Below are 13,447 nucleotides of genomic sequence, written 5' to 3' on the forward strand. Positions count from 1 at the left end.
AATAAGATTAGTTTTTTAATATTAAATGTATTACGAAATTATATGATATTTTTTTACTATATTACGCAGTTGCGTTAATAGCTGTTAATAACGCGAATTTATAATATTATTACGTGAAAAATTAACTTTAAAAAAAAAGGATATTATTATTAAATATATTATTAAATTAGATACGTAAATATTTTTTATTTGGGTTTTTTATATTAAAGAAATGGTTAATATTTTATTATGGAAATGTAATGGTAAATATGTTAAAGTTAATTAGGTTATAAATTATTAATAAGTTTTTTATGAAGATTTTATAATATATTAAGTGTAGTTTATATTTATAATTAATATTATGATTATTAAACGTATTATTTTTTAAAAATATATATAGTTTTAATAAAATAAGATTTATAATAAATAATGTAAATTTTATTAAGTAATATTAAATAATAAAAAATAGTTTACAATAATTTAATTAATTAACTTATAAGGTTACATAATATTATTTTTTATTGTAATTATAAATAAACTATATTTTATATTTTAATATTACGATAATAATATATTAAATAATTGGGTTATTAAATTTTTTAAAAATAATTAAATAATAAATAAAATTCTTTTAAAATAGTTAAAGTATTTTAATAAATATATTAAAAGTTGTATAATAAGTTGTAAAAGGTTATTAATTTTGGACGGTTATAAAAGTTATATTTTTATAGAATTTTAAGAATATTATTGTAATAATAATATTGTATGTTTTTATATATTTGTTTATTTTTTATATAAGTTTTAATTATTAAATATAATTATTTTCATATTTTTAAAATATATGTATTTATTATTTATTAAAGAAATAATATATTATAGTTTTATATATATTATAAAAAAGGATTTTTTTTAATGTTTTATAAAGTGTTTTAAATTTTATTTATAGAAAGAAATATATATGTAAATTTTAAGGTAATTAAATTATATTTTTTAAATAATAATAAAGTGATTTTAAAGTTTAATATAATTAGAATTAGTTATATGTTATTACTAAATCGTTAATTATTTAATTTATTTTAAACAAAATTATAAAAATTATATATTTTTTAAATGTTATAAGCTTAAAAATAAGCGATTATAAAAAGGAAGATTTTTTATTATTAAAAAGGGAAAGGTTTTATGGCTTTAAAAATAGGGTAATAGTATTGAAAATAATTAAGGATGGCTTTTTAAATAAGTGTTATTAAGTATTTTAACGTTATAATATTTGCGGGAATGTAAGTTATAATTTAAGGATATATTAAGTTAAAATAAAGATTTTTAATAGTAAAAATATTATAATTTTAACATGGTAATAAAATAAATATTATTAATTTAAAACCTTTAAATAATAATGAAATATAATTAAAAAATAATAATAATAAAATATATTAAATGAACTGTTTTTATTAAAAAATAAAAAATATAAAAAATAAAAATAAAATTAATAAAATATTTTTTTTAATAATATTTGATAATACTAATTCTTTTATTTTAAAAGAAAAATATTAAAGTTAAGTAAATATAATTATTATAAAATTTAAAATTTAAAATAATATTATAATAAATTTAAAATAAAAGTTTTATAAAATTATAATATAAATTACGGGTTAACGGTTTACACGGGTTAACAATCCACAATTTTACAGCTTCTTAATTAAATTTATTATAATTTAACTATAATACGTTAAATTAATTAATTATATAATTAATTTTTACGCGTGTAATATAAAAGTTTTAGAGCTTTTTTATAATTTTAATTTAATATATTTTAATAATTTTTAATAGATTTTCGTATTTTATATTATAAAAAATATAAAAATAATATTATTATAAATAAAAATTAAAAAGTTTATAATATTAAAGTTTTTATGAAATTTAATAAAATAAATTTATATATTAATTATTAAATAAAGGAATTTTAAAAAAATTATAAATATGGTAATATTAATTTAAAAAACTTTTTTATTATAAATAATTAACTGGTAAATAACGGATATATTTAATAAAGAAATATAATTATAAAAATTAAAAAAAGGTAAAAATAAATAAAATTATATATAAATTAAAATATTATAAAAATGTATAAATATAATATTAATAAAATTAAAAAAATACGTTAAATTTAAAAAGTAAAAGTTTTTTAAAATTTAAAACCGAATTTATTTAATATTAATTTTAATATAATATTCATATAAAGAAAAATTGAAAATAAAAAATTATATAAGTTAAAAAGCAATGTAAAATACATTTCAAATAATGGAAAAATAAAAAAGTATTAAATGAAAATAATTTTTAATAAATTTCTTATTTAAATATAATAAGGTTCTTTTTACGTTATTAAACATTATTAATAATAGTAGAACCGTATTTTTTATACCCCTTCTCCTTATTCTTTTTTTTTCATATATTTTTATATGTCCACCTTTATTATAAAAAAGTAAAGCATTTATATTATAAAAAATTGTTACGAGTTTTACAGCTACTGCTTTTAAAACTATATTAATAAAATCATTATAAATTCCATTATAATATTATGCATCATTTAAATTATTATAAGATATTTTATTAACATTAGTAATTATATATTACTTATGGTTATAATTAAATGGGGTAATAACATATTGTTTATAACTTAAATAATTAAGTAAATTTTCCATTATATTAAACAATTATTCGGTTCGTAATACTTAATAATAAAAAAAGTAAAATTTAAATAACTTTATTTAAATAAAACACCGCAAAATTATTTAATAAAGGTAATAAAAAATAATATAAAAAATCTATATTAGTTAAACTTTATAAGCTTTTTTATAATTATTATTTGCAAATATTTTTAAATTAAAATACCTTTTTACTAACATGCTTAAATAAATTGTGACGAACTTACACTCAGGTCCGGGAAAGTGTAATAACTGGGGCTTGATTTTAGGTAAACAGTAGTAATACAGGTCAAGTGTCAAGATATCGTTGAAAGCGTTCGTTAGGAAGGCTTGAAGTCCTTCCCCTTATACAGATATAAGGTTTAGATTAATAGTTAAAAAAACGTAAATAAATAATTAAATATATGGTGGTGTTATATATTTTATAAACTTTCCTTATTTTGGACTTAAAGCCTTTATAATCTTAATGATTTTAATGATTTTATAAGATTATTAAGATTATTAAGATTATTTTCCTTTAATAGGCTTATTAAGGTTTATCCATTTTCTTAATCGTACATTTTAGGATCCTCGCTTTTATATAAAGTATGGTTCCTGTGCTATTAATTTATAATATTATTCCCCTTTTCTTAAGTTCTTTATCTTTAAAGATTTGTTAGTAAATGCGTTCTTATATTTGTTTTTCCTTTTTTTTATATTTTTTTTGGAGCTAATTTATTAAAATATTAAATTACGTATTTAAATTTATTATAAAATATAAAAACCGTATTAATTAATGGGAAAGTAAAGAACTTTATGCTTTTTATATTAAATTAATTGGTACTGCTTTTATTTTATGTTTTAATTATAAACGTTTTGGGGAATTTCTTTATATTTTTATTCCTAATTTGTTATTTTATAACATTTGTATTTAAAAAAATTAATGTTTCGGTTATAATGTCCTAAAAATGAATTTTCTTTATAAATTAAAAAACGAAATAAAATCCTTTAAGAATAAATGTTGTAAAATTAAAGATAAAATATCTTAATATTAAAAAAACTTATTGCAACTTATCTCTTATTTAAAGGAGATTTGTGTTAAGGAAAAGGAGGTTAAGGGTAAAACCTTTTGCATCTTTTAGTGTAAAAAGGAATTGGATTATAAGGAAGAAGAAGAAAGGGGTAGGAGTTAAGATATTTTTAATTAAGTTAATCTATTTGTACTACTTAATTCTTCTGAGGATAACCTTAGCGGGGCTATTATTTTTTAAAATAGTTTTAACTTAAGGATAAATTTGTTATTATTTATAAGTGGTTAGGATTTTCTTAGTAAAACGTTTTTATAAGCTTTTAAGTATTTATAAGGTATTTAATTAATTTTTATGTATTTTCTTTTAATAAGTAATTTTTTTATTTAATTAAATATTTAATTTAATTTTTAAATCTTTTAAAGTTTAATACTTTTTTAATATTATATTTTTAATTAGTTTTAATATTTAAGGTAATTTATATTAATGTATTTTTAAGCGCTTTTTTTAATAAGGAAATATAAAATATTAAATATAACCTTATTTTTATTAATAATAATAATTTATAATTAATTTTTAAAATAACTTTTTTAATTTTAAAAGATTTAAATTTTTTATAATCTAATTTATTATTTAATTTTTTAATTTTAATATTTTATTATAATAAATAAACTTTATTTCCTTTTTTAAAGATTAATCCTTTAATTTTATATTAATCATTATATTTCTTTATTTTTATTTATAAAAATTTAAGTTTATTTATTAAATACTTTTGTATAATAATAATTTATTTTATTATAGTTTTTGTTTTAAATATAAATATTTCTTTTATATTAATTAATTTTGTAATAATAAAATTATAATTAATATTTACTTTAAATGGGAATATCTTTATATTTTTATTAATAAAATTATTATATGTAATTTTTACTTAAGATAATAATTTTACTTAATTATTTTATATTTTATTAATATATGTGCGAAGATATTGTTTTAATATTTGGTTTAAATGCTTTGTTTATTTGTTTAACTGTGGATAATATGCTGTGAATAGCTTCTGTTTTATACTTATTTTTACCATTAAGCTAGTCCAAAATTTAAATATAAATAACTTGTTTCTATCCGATATAATGCGTTCTGGTAGTTTATGTTTATTAATTACATATTTGAAAAAGGCATAAGTTAAATCTTCTACTGTACTGGATTCTTTATATGGTATAAAGTGCTCGTACTTAGTTAATTTATTAACTATTACTTATATACTATTATATGAAATATTGATTATAGGTTCTTTTAATAATAATAATTTGGTGATAAAGTTCCACGTTATGGTTTTTCATATTTTATCCGGAATCTCTATTAGCTATATAAATTTGTATAGCTTATATTTAATTAATTTTATTTTATTACATATATTATATTTATTAATTACTTTTTTGATTATTGTTAGTAAGCTAAGGAAATTATAATCTTTTATTATTTGTTATATAGTTTAAAAGATATTTTAATATTTGTATAAAGGATGTTCGTGGTATTTTTTAATAAACTTATGTTGTAAGTTCTTAGGTACGTATACCTTTCCTAAATAAGTAACCATATTGTTTCCTGTTTTGGTTTCTTAGGGTAATTCCTTATTAAGTATGGTTGCCTTAATGCGTACCATTTAGGTATTATCTTTTTTTATAAAATATAATACTGAAAAAATAAGTGCTTTTTATCCGTTTAATATAAATACTGCTTTTTCCTTTATTATATCTTTAATATTAACGTTATTTAATTTGCTAAATGTATTTACTTATATATTTGCTTTTCTTATAATATAAATTATCTTAAAATTAAAGTTATTAAAATATTTTATTTATCTTTAAACCTTAGGTTTTAGTTTTTAAATAATTATTAATATTTTAAAGTTATTATAATTAAAGAAAATAATAATTAATTCCTTTATTCTATTAAATTAATGCTTTTATTTCTTAAATGTTATTATAATAATAAGTAATTCTTTATTATAAGTTTAATATTTTATTTAAGCTCTTTTAAAGATTTTAAACAAGTATATTACCGGATGCTATATTTTATTATCCTTAAGTTATTTTAGAACTGCGCTTATAGTTGCATTAAATCTGTTTATATAAATCTATTTAAGCTGATTTAGCTAAAATAATTTTATTATTAAATTGTTAATAATGGCTTTTTATATTTCTTTAAAGACTTAATCCGCCTTTAGCGTTTATTAAAAAGTTTTTTTTTTTTTCTTATATAATAATTATCATAAGATTTATAATTTTACTAAAATCCTTTATTAACTATTTATTATAATTGGTAAAGTCGTGGAACTGTTATACAGCAGTAATATTATTTAATATTAGTTAATTATATATTATTGTAATTTTTAAATTCTATATTTTAATTTATTTAAGTATTATTATATATTTTAAATAATTAATCTTTTATATATAAAATTTATTTTTCTTTAAATTTATTAATAAATTAACTTTATTTAAAACTTTTAATATTTTGTTTATATATTTTTCGTATTAATTAAAAGTTTTAGAAAAAATTAAAATATTATTTAAGTAAATAAAGATTATTTTTCTTAAAAACTTCTATAATACAGTTTCAATTATTCCTTAAAATATTATTAATATATTTATAAGTTCAAATGGCATAATTAAATATTTATAATATTTAAAAGGGATTTATATTACTATTTTTTATTTATCTTTTTTAATTATTTAAATTAAGTAAAAAGTTTTTTTAAAATTTAATATTATAAACTATTTAATATTTTTTATTATTTTTATTAAATTATTAATATTAAATAAGGAGTAGTTATTTTATTTAATAATAAAATTAAAATATTAATAATTATATATATTTTAATATATTATATTTTTATTTTCATTTAATTTTAATGTTTTATCTTTATTCTTTTTAGATATTAAAAAAATTAGGCTTTTTATTAATAAGTTTAATTTCCATATATATCTTTTCTTAAATTTTTATTTAATAATTTTAATTAATACTTTTTATTTATTTATATTTAATAAATATACTTTATTTAATTTAAGTAATTATCTTTCTTTAAGATTTATTCTATAATTATAAAATTTATAATTTAAAACTCTTATATTTATATTTAATTTTTCAGTAAATAATTTTGGATATTTTTTTTTAATATTTCTTAGGTATATTAATAAATCTATTATATATTACTTTAATTTTTCCTTCAATTATTTTTTATTATTTTATTTATTTAATTAATTTTGCGGGTCGTAACATATATAAAGGTATTACTTAATAAGCTTTTTCGAAAGCCGCGAATACGTGCTTATTTACTACTATATTAAATTCATTTAAATTAGCCTCTTTTTAATACTTAGGTTTATAACCTTTTATATTTAGCTTTAATAATAGTTATTTAATAGTGTTTTTCTATTAATTTATCCTTAAGTTATTAACTTTTAATTAAAGTTTTTTTAAAATTATATTATATTAAATATTAATAATATTAAAAATAATTAATTAATTTTTTTATTAAATTTAAATTAGAAAATTTATAATTTCTTATTTAATCTATCTTTTATTATATTTAATTAATTATCCATTAATTATAAATGTTTTATATAGTATTTCTTTTTTTTAATAATTAATTTAATATTTATTAATTATATTAAATTATATAATATTTATAAAATATTTACAGTTTATTAATATTTAAATCCTTTAATTTTTTTATTTTATTGTTACGTATAAATAGTTATTAATTATTTATACCGTATTAAAGCTCCTTAAGATATTTTCTTTATTTAAATCTTTTTTTTTGAGCTAATTTTATTGCTTTTTAATAAATTTTAATAAAATTTTATTAAATATTTTCATATTTTCGTATTCTTTAATATATTTCTTTAAAATAATAAACTTATAAATCATATATACTTAACATTTATATTAATTACAAATTTTTTATAACCTTTTGTAATGCGTGTATTCACAAGGTTTATCATTTATAAAAAGTGTAATACCGATAATCATATTATCTGTTCGTATGTTTCTTAAAAGGGTAAGTTTAAACTCGATCGTAACCTTATTAATATACTTATACTTATATATAAATAAATATCCTTTTACTAATTTAAGCCAAAAGTTTATATTTTCTTTAATTAAATTATATATTTGGTAATAATTATAGGGATAAAAAATCTAAGATATTTTATAATATTATTTATATCTTAAGTTTTATTATAAATTATGTACATATATCTCAGATCTTAAATCAAGTTTCCTAATTTTAAAGATAAAAATCTATCCTTTTGTATTTAAAAACCGTTTTATTTTAATAACTTCTTATAAAAAGTACATTATTTTTAGGATATTGGTTTCTACTTTCTTAAAGTTGGTTCTGGTTGTTAGTACTCCTTTTTTTTATGCTTAAAAATACTTATTAATAACTGTTACAATAAACTCTAATTTTACATATACCACTTTTCTTTTTTATAATTTTTTAATAATTAAGAACTATTATATTTCTAATTTCTATAATTAAATAAAGCTTAAAATCGATGGAATTATAACTGCTTAATTTATAAGAAACATATAAAACTTTTAATCTTACTCCTTTTCTCATTTAACAATTTGTTTTTAAATATAAACACAATTTTTACCTATAATCTATCCTTAATTAAAATCTAATATTCCTTCGTTATAAATCTAATAATTAATTATTTATTTTTATATATTATTAAATTTGTAAAAAAGTTATTTTTTTTTTCTAAATATTATAATCCTTTATTATTCTATAAGATCTAATATTTCGTTAATCTAAACTTAAGTAAATTCCTTCTTATTTAAATCCTTATTATAATAAACTTACGTATTTAATACCTGTGACGAACTTATATTTAAGTCCATTAAAGTATAATAACAGGGGTTTTAATTTTGGGTTAATAATAATAATATAGGTTAAATGTTAATAAAACATTAAAAATATTTATTAAAAAGGCTTAAAGTCCTTCCCCTTATATAAATTAAATATAAAATTTAAATTAATAACTAAAAAAATGTAAATGAATGTTTAAATATATAATGGTTTTAAATATCCTATAAACCTCTTTTTTACCTAATGTTTTAAAGGTATTATAAATCTTATGGATCTTATTAATTTAAGGGATTTCATAAGATTTATAAAATTTATAAAAGTCTTAAGATTTAATTATCTAAAGTTTAATTAAAAAAGTGTTAATTAATATCCTTGCTTTTATATTAGATATGATTTCGTTATTTATTAATTCGTAACATTATTTCCTTTTTTCTAAGTTTTTTTATCCTTAAAAATCTTAATAAGTTCTTTTTTCCATCCTTTTATTTTATTTTAACTTTAATAAAGTTAACTTTCTTTATAATATTAAAACATATATTAAAAGCAACTCCTAAAACCTATTATTAACTTAATTAAAAAGTTACTTATAAAACTTATACTATTTTCATTAAGTTATTTAATTTTCGTGGTCTTTTATGTTCCTATTATTTTTATATTAATAAAACCTTTTATTTTTTAATTAAAAACTTCTTTACTTATTATTATTATATTAAAAATAATTATTATCCAGATTATAACATAATAAAGATAAATTCTTTAAATAATATTTTATCAGAATTTCTTTACTTATAAAAAAAGTATTATAAGGTTAAAAAAAATTACTTTTATTAAATAAACAAATTAAAGATTATTAATTATTAATTAAAACTTATTTTAATAAAATTCATTAATGTTAAAATAATATATTTACAAATATTAAACGGTTTAATTAACTTTATACTTAAGAAAAGGCTTTAAAAACCAAGGTTATTAAAATCATATATTAAGAGATTAAATTTAAGCATTTAAAAGAAAAAGAGGATAAAAATTAGGTTATTCTTAATTAAACTAATCCATTTGTACCATTTAATTCTTCCAAAGATAACCCTAGCGGGGCCGCCGCTTTTTAAAATGGTTTTAACTTAAAGATAAATTTATCATTATTTATAAGCAATTAGGATTTTCTTAATAAAACATCTTTATAAACTCCTAAACATTCTTAAAGTACTTAATTAATTCCTAAGTATTTTCTTTTAATAAATAATCCTTCCATTTTACCAAATATTTAATTTAATTTCCAAATTACTTAAAGTTTAATACCCTTTTAACTTCGTACTTTTAATCAGCTTTAACGTTTAAAATAATCTATATTAAAGCATTTTCAAATGCTTTTTTTAATAAAAAAATATAAAATATTAAATATAACTTCGTTTTTACTAATAATAATAATTTATAATTAATTTTTAAAATAACTTTTTCAATTTTAAATAATTTAAATTTTTTATAATCCAATTTATTACTTAATCTTTTAATTTTAATATTTTATTATAATAAATAAACCTTATCTCCTTTCTTAAAAATTAATCCCTCAATTTTATATTAATTACTATATTTTTTCATTTTTATTTATAAAAATCTAAGCTCATTTACTAAGTACTTTTATATGATAATAACTTATTCCGCTATAGTTTTTGCCTTAAAGACAAATATTTCTTTTATACTAATTAATTCCGTAATAATAAAATCATAATTAATATTTATTTTAAATAAGGACATTTTTATATCTTCATTTATAAAACTATTATATGCAATTTCTACTTATGGTAATAATTTTACTTAATTATCTTACATTTTATTAATATATATACAAAAATACTATTTTAACATCTAATTTAAACGCTCCGTTTATCTATCTAATTATAGGTAATATACTATTAACAATTTCTATTTTACACCCATTCTTACTATTAAGCTAATTCAAAACTTAAATATAAATAACTTATTTCTATTTAAAATAATATGTTCCAATAATCCGTATTTATTAATTACGTACTTAAAAAATATATAAACTAAATTTTCAATTATATTAAATTCTTTATATAATATAAAATATTTATATTTTATTAATCTATTAATTACTACTTATATACTATTATATAATATATTAATTATAAATTCTTTTAATAATAATAATTTAATAATAAAATTTTATATAATAATTTTCCAAACTTTATCTGGAATTTCTATGAATTAAATAAGCTTATATAACTTATATTTAATTACTTTTATTTTATTATATATATTACAATTATTAATTATTTTTTTAACTACTTTAAATAATTTTAAAAAATTATAATCCCTTATGATTTATTATATAATTTAAAAGATTTTTTAATATTTATATAATAGATATTTATAATATTCTTTAACGAACTTATATTATAAAATCTTTAATACATATACCTTATCTAAATAAATAATTATTCCTTCTCTTATTTTAATATTTAAAGGTAATTCTTCTGTTAATAATGCCTTTTAAATACATATTATCCAAATATTATCCTTCTTTATAAAATATAATATTAATAAGATAAATACTCTTTATTCATTTAATATAAATATTACTTTTTCTTTTATTATATCTTTTATACTAACGCCATTAGGTCTATTAAATACATCCACTTATATATTTACTTTTCCTATAACATAAATTATCTTAAAATTAAAGTTACTAAAATATTTTACCTATCTTTAAACCTTAAATCTTAATTTCTAAATAATTATTAACGTTTTAAAATTATTATAATTAAATAACATTATAATTAATTCTTTAATTCTATTAAACTAATATTTCCATTTTTTAAATACTATAACAATAGCGAGTAATTCTTTATTATAAGTTTAATATCATATTTAAGTTCCTTTAAAAATCTTAAATAAATATGCCATTAAATGCCATATCCCATCGTTTTTAAATTATTCAAAGACTGCGCCTATAACCGCATTTAATCCGTCTATATGAATTTGTTTTAACCAATCTAACCTAAATAATCTCATTATTAAATCATTAATAATAACTTTCTATATTTCTTTAAAAACCTTATTTACTTTTGGCATCTATTAGAAGGTTCCTTCTTTTCCTCATATAATAATTATAATAAAATCTATAATTTTACTAAAGTCCTTTATTAACCATCTACTATAATTGATAAAGCTATGGAATTATTATATAATAATAATGTTATTTAATATTAGCCAATCTTATATTATCGTAATTTTTAAATCTTATATTTTAATTTATCCAAATATAATAATATACTTTAAATAATCGATCTTTTATATATAAAATTTATTTTTCTTTAGGTTTATTAATAAATTAACTTTATTTAAAGCTTTTAATATTTTATCCATATATTTTTCATATTAGTTAAAGGTTTTAAAAAAGATTAAAATATTATTTAAATAAACAAAAACTATTCTTCCCAAAAATTTCCGTAATACAATTTTAATCATTCCTTAAAATATTACTAACACATTCGTAAGTCCAAATAACATAACCAAACATTTATAATAACCAAAAGAAATTTGTATTACTATTTTCCATTCGTCGCCCTCAGCTATCCAAATTAAATAAAATACCTCTTTAAGATTTAAAACTATAAACTATTTTACATTCCCTATCATTTTTATTAAATCATTAATATTAAATAAGAAATAATTATTTTATTTAATAATAAAATTAAGGTATTAATAATCATATATATCTTTATATATTATATTTCTATTTTCATTTAATTTTAATATTCCATTTTTATTTTTTTTAAGTACTAAAAAGATTGGATTTTTTATTAATAAATCTGATTTTTATATATATCCTTTTTCAAATTTTTATTCAATAATTTTAACTAATACCTTTTATTTATTTATACTTAATAAGTATATCCTATTTAATTTAAATAACTATCCTTCTTTAAGATTTATTCTATGGTCATAAAGTCCATAATTTGGAACTCCTATATTAATATTTAGTTTTTCAACAAATAATTTTAAATATTTTTTCTAATATTTCTTAAATACATTAATAAATCTATTATATATTACCTTAATTTTTCCTTTAATTATTTCTTATTTTTTTATTTCTTTAATTAATTTTATAAATTATAATATATATAAAGGTATTACTTTATAAATTTCTTCAAAGGCCGCAAATACATGCCTTTTTACTACTATATTAAATTCATTTAAGTCAGCCTCTTTCTAATGCTCAGGTTTATAACCTTCAGTACCTAACTTCGATAATAATCATTTAACAGTGTTTTTCTGCTAATCTATCTTTAAGTTACTAGTTTTTAACCAGGATTTTCCTAGAACCATATTATATTAAATATTCATAATATTAAAAAAAATTAAATAATCCTTTTATTAAATTTGGATTAAAAGATTTATAACTTTTTACTTAATTTATTTTTTATTATATTTAATGGATTGTCCATTAATTATTAACCCTTAATATAGTAATTCTTTTTCTTAATAATTAATTAAATATTTATTAATTATATTTAAATTAATAATATTTATTAAATATTTATAATTAATTAATATTTAGAACTTTTGGTTTTTTTATTTTATTATAATATAAAGGTAATTATTAATGGCTTAAATTGTATTAAAATTTAATAAAACGTTTTCTTTATTAATATTCTTTTTATTAAATTACCTTTATTATTTTTTAATAAGCTTTATTAAGCTTTTATTAAATACCTTTAAGTTTTTATATTAATCCATATATTTTCTTAAAGCAATAGATTTGTAAATCATATATATTTTACATTTATATTAATTACAGTTTTTTTACGTTTTTTTCCAATATGTACAGGCTTAAAATCTATTTTTTATTAAAA

This window comes from Daldinia caldariorum (genome assembly GCF_022478825.1).
Source record: "Daldinia caldariorum strain CBS 122874 unplaced genomic scaffold F4812scaffold_6, whole genome shotgun sequence".
In the NCBI taxonomy this organism is placed as follows: Eukaryota; Fungi; Ascomycota; class Sordariomycetes; order Xylariales; family Hypoxylaceae; genus Daldinia; species Daldinia caldariorum.